The sequence below is a fragment of the Amblyomma americanum genome, chromosome 6 (genome assembly GCF_052857255.1).
Source record: "Amblyomma americanum isolate KBUSLIRL-KWMA chromosome 6, ASM5285725v1, whole genome shotgun sequence".
Lineage (NCBI taxonomy): Eukaryota > Metazoa > Arthropoda > Arachnida > Ixodida > Ixodidae > Amblyomma > Amblyomma americanum.
Window position 1 is genome coordinate 55,416,300 of NC_135502.1, and position 10,189 is coordinate 55,426,488.

The 10,189-nt window shown below is 49.0% G+C and overlaps 1 protein-coding gene across 1 annotated transcript in view; it reads right to left on the bottom strand.

The window, feature by feature from the left end:
* Positions 1 to 5,892, bottom strand: part of rsh (Rap GTPase activating protein radish) — a 396,216-nt gene extending 390,324 nt beyond the window's left edge. Inside the window, exon 1 of the mRNA XM_077626927.1 lies at positions 5,660 to 5,892. The gene's annotated coding sequence lies outside the window, so the exon portion shown is untranslated. The remainder of the gene's footprint in view (positions 1 to 5,659) is intronic.
* Between the last annotated feature and the right edge of the window lie 4,297 nt (positions 5,893 to 10,189).

A 10,189-nucleotide genomic window follows, 5' to 3' on the forward strand; every position in this document is an offset into this window, starting at 1 on the left:
TTATTGAACCCTCAGAGAAAATGCGATAGCATTTAGGTTCCTTTGCTGCGCTGTCTACAGTGAGTGTCTAATTTTCTTGCGATTTTCCCGCCAATATTCCGATTGGAACCGGTTCTATGCCTTTATAGGGTATGCACGAGTCCCCACCTCTGAATGTGCAAGTACTTTCCATTGGATTATCATATGTAATTAAACCCACTAATACGCCTTATTTCATTTTCTGGGATGGGCCTACTTTCAAAATTTTGGAGGTCTAATGCCGGCGCTCATATACGGCCTCGTTAGTTTTGTTATTATTATTACATTGGTATGAAGGGGTTGAACACCGCCGGACTGCGCAGAGCTCTCTCGAAACTTTATTTTCAGCTGGGGCCACGTGTGCACGCACAACCGTCCACCCGAGTGGGCATACCGAAGCAGTATTGTCTGTGCACTCAAGTGGCGAGCTGGATGGATGGATGGAAGGTAGGAACGTCCCCTTTGAAACGGGGCAGTGGTAGTTGCCACCATGCTCAGTTTTTTTCCTTTATTTTTGTTTAACTACGCTGTAAGTTGTTAATAAAATTCGCCATTTTCTTTAAAATACGTATTCCTACACTTTAAAACTTATGTCACCTCTCTGCTTTTGAGCCACAAATCCTCCGATCGCTTTTTGCTAATTTCCACCGCAGATTTATTTACATGACTTGCTATATCTAAACCCTAAGGTCCAAGGAAGAGTGACTATGCCTGCATCGACATCGGGATGGATACCATGACGATTTAGAATGAGGTGTTCTATTGTTTCTACAGATTTACCACACACAGCACATGTGTCATCTTCTTCGTTAAATTTCTTTTTGTAGCTGCGCGTTCTAAGACAGACACCCTGACCTAGCTTCAAAGAGGAGGGCACTGCCTCTTGAGTTATCATAAAACGTTTCCTTCCTGATCTGTCTTTTCCAACATCGATATAGTTCTACACTATGCTTTTTCATTGAATCTATCCAATGTTTACCTCCGACGTTTTTAACCTGTTTTTTAATGCTCTTTCTCCTTCCTCGTCTCTGGCAAACTTACTGGCCAGCTTTCTAGTTCTTTTCTGCCACTGTGTGTCAACGCTCTTTCTGTACAGGTATTTAAATACCTTAGCTGCCCACCTGTTATCGTCCAATTTCCTCAGGCGTTCTTCGTATAGTACTTTACTCTGAGCTTCCCGTGCTTCGAACGTTGCCCAGCCCATATCCCCCTGTACTGCCTCGTTTGTGGTTTTCCCGTGGGCACCTAGTGCTAATCTTCCAACAGTTCTCTGATTTACTTCTAATCGCGACTGAACTTCAGCCCTTAAGCATAGAACCGCATTCCTGAAAGTAAGCCCCGGCACCATTATTCCTTTCCAAATACCTCTGAGGACTTCATACCTGTTGTACCCCCACAAGGCCCTATGTTTCATTACCCCGGCATCTCTTCGCCCTTTTGCTATGAGAGACTGTTCGTGCTTTTCCGTGTACATATGTCCTTTGTTTACCCATACCCCGAGATTTTTGTACTCGGGGTATTTCATGGCCGTGTATTGTAAGCTCCTGATCAGTTGTACCGTTGAAAACCATCACACCTGACTTAGTTGCGCTAAAACTGAAACCTAGACTGTCTCCTTAGTCTCCACAGCAATTCACCAATGTTTGCAAATCTACCTGGGTTTGCAAATCTTCCTTCTGCTAACAGTACAATATCGTCCGCATACATTAAACCCGGTAGTCGTTGCTCAACAACCTTTCCGCCTAATGTGTACGACAGATCATAACCTAGATTGCTTCCTTGTAGCCTTCTTTCCATACTTATCATATAAAGCATGAACAGCAGCGGTGACAGAGGACAACCTTGCCTTAATCCTTTGTGTACCTGGACAGTTGTTGTACTCTTGATTCCTTCCCATGTTATTTTAACTTCATTTTCTCGATATATTTCCTGTAGAAAATTAATTACCTCATGACCGACACCTTCACCTTTTAATATGTTCCACAGGAGTTCCCTGTTCACGTTGTCGTATGCACCGCTTATCTCCAGGAAGGCTAAATACAGAGGTCTGTTTTCCGCCTTAGCTATTTCTATGCACTGGGTAAGCACGAACAGGCAATCATCTAAGCGTCTACCACTTCTGAACCCGTTCTGAAGTTCTCCGAGTATTCTATTACTTTCTACCCATGACTGCATTTTTATTTTCACCGCCTGTAACTTTTGTTATCGTGATCGGTCGGACGGATTTTATGTTCGTCTTATTGCCTTTCCCTTTATAAATCAAATTCATTTTACTCTGTTTCCAGCTCTGCGGAATTTGCTGGTTTGTTATGACTGCCTCCAATACTTTTATCAGCGTTTCCTTGACTCTTGGGCCAAGTTCATTAATTAGCTTGATTGGAATTTCGTCGATCCCTGCGGACGTACATCTTGGAATATTTGCTTCCGCCTTTTTCCAGTTAAGATTAGTCAGTTCCACGCTGTTTTCTATTGAGCTGTCCTGTGTTGCTCCCTCATTTGGGGTGATTACTCTATCGTCTTTCTTAAATGACTCAGCTATAACTGATGAAATGTAGTTCACAGCGTCATCTCCCTCTAAACATTTTCCCTCGGCATCGTGAATCTGTTCCTGCTTTCTGTGATTCGCTTTGCCCAGCCAGCTCATATGGTTCCAGAATTTTCCTAGCCCCCCTTAAGTTGCATCGCGAACTTCAGCCAGTCAGCGATCAGAAGACTGCTTTATTTTAGCCTGGACGAGGACCTGCACTTGCTGTTTCTTTTGTCGATAAGATACCCATTTTCGGCCTATTTCCTCTTCAGATAACTGCGCCCTCTTTGCTTCTCTGTGTTCCCGTGCTGTCAACCGTCGTTGCTCGATGGCCTCCCTAATTTCCTTATTCCACCAACTTCGTGGCTTCCTCTTTCCTCTCCAGTGGTTTACTCCTTTTACTTGTTCTATTTTCGTACTAATGAGTAGTTCTAACTTATTATAATCCCACTTTTCCATGGGATGTGTCTCTATTGCTTCCTCTATGCAGGCCGCTATTTGCGCTATTTGTTCATTTAATTTTGCGTACTCTTTTTGACTCCCCTTCATTTCTCTTTTGAGCAGGGCTCCAAACTGTATATAGACTAACACGCTTATGATCACTACCGAGGCTGTACTTCCCCGCTTCGTCTATTTCCATCATTGCGAGCTTGCTATACGTCCCCTGCGAGGTAAAGCAGTAGTCAATGGTCGTTTGTCTGTTACGGGATTCCCACGTGATTTGTCCCTCATGCTTAGTTTCTCTATTTACAATAACTAGGTTGTGTCGCTCACAGAAGTATAGCACCAACTTCCCGTTACAATCTGTGTATCCATCCAGATCCTCGATGTGGCCATTCATGTCCCCCAACAGAATAATACCGGCGCTTTCTCCAAACTTCTTTAGATCGTCGTTGAGACACTTAACTAGATCCCTGCTCTCTTGCCTGCATTTGTCCCCTGTCCCTAAATAAACTACTCCTAGCCATGTCCTTTTACCGGCATTTGTACCCTATACCCAGACATGTTCTTTGCAAGTTGACTTTATTCTTTGCCAATTTGTTCCTTGATGTATCAGCATACCTACTCATCCTCCCTTCCTCTCCGTTGTTGTTCTGTTGCAGCCTTCCCAGACGTAGCCATCAATAAATGGTGGGTCTTCTAGATCCCTGTGATGTGTCTCTCATAGCGCGTATACACCTACTTCTTCGTCCTTCAACTGCTGTTCTATCTCTAACCACATCGCTCTCTCTACCGCCTTGCATGTTTATGTACCTGATCCTGATGTTAAATTTCTTTTTTGTAGTTTTCTTCCTGGACCTCCTAGTGGCCATTTTATTGGCGTCAGCCTCCATTGCTACACTTTCTACCTTGCTTCTACCTACCCCTACGCCCTGAGCCGCAGTGGACCCCCTAAAAAAGTTACTGCCCGGCCTGCCAGGCGCCACCCGATCTCGGCTCCTAGCCTTCCATTAAAGTGGATGCCATCTCGTGTAAAGCCTCCGCCAAAGCCTGCTCTATGCACTTCCCTGTTTGTGTCTGCCACTTCAAAGCCTTTCTCCTGGCTTAACTTCCTTATCTCCCGATTAACAGCCACAACGTCCTTGGCAATTTCTCTGTTCCGTCCTTGCACTTCCGGCACTGTGCACACCACGATCTGGTGTGATATCGCCCTGTGATATCGCCCTTAAATCGTCAACTCCCTCCGCTAATCTTTCCACTACTTTTGTGGCTTCACCATTCGAGACATCATTTAGCCCCGCCGCTATCACGACCAAACTGAGCTCTGCAACATTCTTAGAAAGTTCGTTTTTTGTCTCTCTCAGTACTGCGTCCATTGTCCTGCCTGGGAATGCCCCGACTGCTACCCGCTTATCACCCTTTACACGCTCTATTATAGCTCTTTTGCACCTACTCATATTTGAGTCACCACCGATAAGCACTTGGCTATTCCCTTCCTCCATCCTAACTTCCGGATTATTATGCCGCCTCTTATTTGTGACTGCGACCTCATTCCTGGAAGTTAGCTTGTTTTCCTTCTCTCCATCTCCTCCAGACTTCCTAGCTGCCACGTGTGCTTAGCTGTTCCTGTCTGAACCTGCCTGACCTAATTCCTTATCGCTGTCCATGCCAGCGCAGGCCCCATCCACGTGGCTGGCGCTGGAATGTCCGCCAATGTGGCTTCGCTTGACGGTGTCAGCCATTTTTGCCTTCAACACTTGACTAAGCTGTTCTTGAAGTTTCTGCTTCTCTGCCCTCTCTACCTGCAGCTCTTTTTCTAGGGCATCCATACGTAGCGCTAGGCTGGTGTTCGCTTCGTCAGCCCTGTCCAGGCGTGCGCTTAATACGCAGTATTTGCACATAAAATCCGCACCTTCGGCCTCCTCTACAGATTCGAACCGCGTTTCCTTCAAATTCACCGACGCCTCACACTCCTTGCATTTAACCTTCAGTTGCTTGACCGTCCTAGCAGTACTCTATTATTACTACCACAAAATGCTAGAAAAAAAAACACTTGCAACCACGTGCTCAAAAAAAAATTATGCCTACCGCAGCAGCCAATCACCTAGAAAGGAACACTAACTACCTGTCTAAACCAGTTAACTCACAAATGAGCCCTGCAAATCTATAGCTGCCGGCCGGAAATGGCCCGGTCATTAGGTCACTGACCTACTCTTTCTCGAGCCCTTCACCTAACTAGCCTAGATCTAAAACTAGCCTAAATCTAAGCTCTCAAAATATTAAAGGAAAGAACTCATCGATCTGTCGCAGTCACGGCGCTCTCGCAGTCGTCCGTCCGTCAGGTCCCGGTCACCACGCGTAATCCGAAGAGCACCGAAACAAGCGTCTGCACCGCACGGCTGTCAACTGTCAACTCTCGTAGGGCGTCAGCGACACCTACCTACAGTGTACTAGAAGGGCGTACACTGTAACCTACCGTTGGTCTCTGCGCTCCATAGCTTGCCCCCAAGTGTGCATTCACATTGAAACCATTGATACCCAACGAGAATATTCATGCCGCCAAGTATCCAAAGCAACAAATCAAAGACCGCATTCAGGCCATCGTCTCGCAGACAACTTGTTAAGGGCAGCGCAAGTACTGGCGCACAAGGTCAAAACAGGCTTTGCACTTACCTCCAACATCACCAGCAAGCAAGGCAGGATCAAACACACCGAAGCAACCATGCAGACGTCCCAAAAGTAATGACACGGACACCACACGTCAGACACCTCCTCCGGCGGTACCCGGGCACAAAAGAGTTGGTCACGTATGTAGTACTACTTACTATCGGACCACCACAATATAACGTGGGACCGCAAGTGGCTTTTAGTACAGCCCGCGCCGTATGAGAGCGCCCACGATAAGCTGCCGACGTGTGCGCGTTGCTCGACCTATCAGTTCCACAATCCCTGTCTGTCTAGCACCGGTGCTATAGCCGCCTCGCTTTCATTCCAATGCTCGCCGTGTCCACGAGTAGAATGATCGACGCTGCCGTTTTCGGTAATTTTGCCGACTGCATTATTTCTTTCACGCACGCATGCAGACTAAAGATTGACCAGTCACTGAGATTACGCCGAAGCAGCAATCGCTTGCACCTGCATGATCGACTATTCAGCCCCAAAAACCTCATCATCGCCTCGAGAGACAGTGTGGCCGGCAAAAGGAGAGCAAACGGCAGCGTCATACGGTTCGCCCCACACGCGCGCACGGCGAGCGTCGGAATGAAAAGGTGAAGCGGCCAGCGACATTCCGGTGCTAGACAGCGGTAAGAAACTGGTAATTAGAGCGACGACCAAGGCGATAACTATCTTCATAGTATGCTGCAATATCATTGATTGTATAGACCGGATTAAAATCGGGTTCTTGATCGGGTGGGGAGGAGAAAACAGCCCGGTGAGAGAGCGCGCGTGGGCGGCTGCGTCTGCTGCCTCGTTTCCTGCCAACCCGTGGTGAGCAAGGACCCATATAAGGTAACGGTGTGCGGGGTCCGTATCCCGTATGCAAATTAAGTAGATTCGATAGGCTAGAAAGGGAGCCCAGCCGACATTCCGACAGGCACCTCGCGAGTCGGTGATTGTGTATTTTGAATCGGAATGTGAGGCCGCGAGAGCAATGCGCGACCTCTTCAGCGTGTGTTCCACTGCGGGCTCTGCATGAAGGTAAGGCCTTTAACTGTGTTGCTGTTGTGAACTACCACAGCCGTGTACCATCCCTCGTGGTGAGGGCCGGAGGCGCCCGCGTAGTATGCACCTGTTCTGTTGCCTCGGGGTAGAGCTTCCGCTCGCGTCAGGCGCCGACCATTATGATCTTGGTGTGACATGTTGGCTTGAAGAGGTCGCACAGTTCTGCAATGCGAAACCTGTCTTCCGTGAGAGTGGTGTGTTGGATATGGAGTCGAGCAAGGAGGTGATAACCCGACTCCGTTTCCGACAAGCGCGTGTACTGGTTTGTAAGGTGCGCCTCCCGGAGCTTACGGAAAGTATTTACCACCCCAAGGGCCATAAGACGGCTGTTTGAAGTACTGATTGAGAGGTCCAGGGCAATGCACGCTTAATAGTTCTGCGAACAATGACTTCAAGGGCATCCTAGCTCCTCTAGTTTCCGTAGGTGAAGAAAAGGAGACGAATAGAGAATTCGACTGGTCACGAAGGCGTTTGCCAGCTGCAAGACATCCTTACATCATAACCCCCCGCGTTTGTTGGAAACCCGAAGCAAGCGGCACCTGGTCCCTCACCTTACGGAGTTTGGCCAATGTAGTGTGTGGCTGTAGGTGTTTGTGGATGTCGAGTCCCAGTACCCGTGTCTCTTCAGTTTCGCGTATGGGACGTACCACTGTCAAGAGAAAGATTTAAGTTGTGCACTTTGGCGAGGGGACAAATTCCGATTTTTGAGGGGAACATTGAAGACTGCAGCGGCGGGCGTAGCGGTTTACTATCGTCGCCGTTGTTTGTTTGCAGGCTGGTTTCATTGTCCCCTACGCTGCCTTGCGTGGGACACTGGGTGACGTCATCGGCGTACGTGCTGCACGCCGGCGACACCACCAAGCTGGGCCGACAGGGTGCCGTAGTAATCTCCGGAATAATTTCGACGTGCACCTCAGGATGGTCTTTGAAAGCTCTAATAAAGTTGCAGTATGCCTGGGATGTTAAAGGACGCCGCTTCAAAAATATCCTCCAGCAATTTTTTTATTACGCTTTGTAGAAGCTGTTATAATTGGTTTTTTGGGGGAAAGGAAATGGCGCAGTATCTGTCTCATATATCGTTGGACACCCGAACCGCGCCGTAAGGGAGGGGATTAAGGAAGGAGTGAAAGAAGACAGAGGTGCCGTAGTGGAGGGCTCCGGAATAATTTCGACCACCTGGGGATCTTTAACGTGCACTGACATCGCACAGCACACGGGCGCCTTACCGTTTTTCTTCCATAAAAACGCAGCCGCCGCGGTCGGGTTCGAACCCGGGAACTCCGGATCAGTAGTCGAGCGCCCTAACCACTGAGCCACCGCGGCGGGTCGTTATCTGTTAGCAAAATTTGAATTTCACCGTCTTCGCGCCTTTCTCTCTCCTCTCGTCGCTGAAGGTGCAAAAAGAGATTATCGATTGCGGTTCAGGAGGACGAGAAAAGTTATTGTTGCACTGTATTAAATTGGGAATGGGAGGTGGGGATTGTTGTTACGCTGGGTGGCAGTCCCTATTCCGGGACGCCATTGGCCGCCGCTGCTGCCCGTGCTCTCTGGACCAGAGCCCGCTGGACCTCCAGGTCCGAGCTGGACAGGGCCGCCTCCCAGCCCTCCCTAGTTGGCTGAATTATAACGGCTACATGTGTATTGTACCAAGTGGTATACGTCAGCATACTGCCCGCATGCAGAATTTGCACCTGCCGTTGAATGTAGGGTCCACGTGTTTTAGTACGGCGGATTTAGGAAAGACCCGGTTTGGAGTTGTCTAAGATGGCACCCCTCGGTTCTGTGGAAACCCTTGGCAGGTCTCGGGAGTACACTCCTGCAGGGGCGTAACTGGTTTGTAATATCCGCGTAAGAGATTATCGGGATTGCTATGGTTGCCGCGGCAGAACCGGCGGATTAAGTGGAAACCGGGGAAAGGAACGCCCGGGCAGCCGCGTGAGCGCCCTTGTTCCCCCCTCAACCCTTTGGTGACCGGGCACCCATACGATGTTTTTACTAATCGCCGAATTGCTCTCAACTGCCAATAGTATTCTGCGGGCGTGTGCATTGCGCTATCCTGATAATTTTGGGGGTTGGGTTGGAGATGATGAATAGAGCGATGACTGCCTCCTCGGCGATATCGGGGGAGGCCATGGAGGGAGGCAGAGAAAGTGGGGCGTACGGTACGGTCCGTTACCGCGAGCGCAAAGTCGTTTTGGTGGCGGTACTCGGCGGCATCCACATAGGCCGTTGCCGTAGTGTCTGTAGAATAACCAGTTCTGGCGTGTTTGAATGTGATGTCAGTGAATAACTGCACTTCGTAGATTAAATCTGCCTGTCCCCCAGTGGTCGCACCCAGTTTTCGACTTCCACGGCCGCCGGCGTCCCCACGTTTCGCGATGCGACCAAATGCAAAGAAATTGAGTCGCGTTTGGGCACTGCCCGTCGGTCGACTGGCTGAAGTGTGCTACCAGGGTCAATAAGATATTCCTAAAAGATCACAGATTAACCCGAACACGGTGAGCTCTCTGTTAATGCGAAAGCACTAATCCGGAGGTTCAGAGCATAGCAAAATCGTCCCTTGCCGATTGTATGTCCGAGAGGCGCGAGCGCTCCGCCCCGTAGCACTGTCCACCCATCTAGTTATCTACGTAGCGTTGCACTGATCAGCGCTTTAGCACATATTCGAATGTATAGCAAACATTGTCATTTTTCGAAATATCAAGCCCAACCTCAATGCCCTCTCTTACTCTCTCATTTGCTAGCCTTGGTGCCGTGAGAGTGTACGATCGAAGCGGCAAATTCCTCTCAGAGGCGGCCCTCCAGCCAATGGCGTCGAGCCGATTGTCATGTCATCCCGGTTAATCCCCTGAGATGTCACGCTGGTAGGTGCGAAGGGTTTAGCCACGTGGACAACCTGAAGTGGGGGCCAGCACCATTGGCTGGAGGGCCATTCTTTGAGAACCATTTTCAGCTTCGAGAGTCTGCCATCACGTGACCACACCCGGGACGTGCCTTGCACTGCCTTTGTAGTCTTCGGGCACTTCAGAGATATAATTTACGAGACATGTCAGCAGCTGGCGTCATGCCGTAAGACACGGCTCTAGCTCTGCAAATGTCCCATCACAATGAGTAAATGAACGTGGAGGCATCCAAGGAAGTCCCATTGCGAAGCGCGTGGTGCAAGTACTGTAACACTGAAACAGAGGCGAGTGTAGGTACAACTTGTTGCAAACGTTTCCAGGACAGAGCACCCACGACCGTAATAGACAGAGCTGGATGTCGAATTAGCCACTGCCTCTCAACGGTTCCATGAATAGCAAGTGTTGCACCATCGCTCTCAAGCTCGCACGAAAAACTTAACGAAGCCTCTTCAACAAGAGGTGCGTAACAGGTCACGGAAGCACTGGCCTTGATCCTTTGCAACATGCATGTCTTCCTATGTGTCCTATCTCTAATATCTGATGCAGCTCTGGAAGGAATGAACACACACTCGGAAAC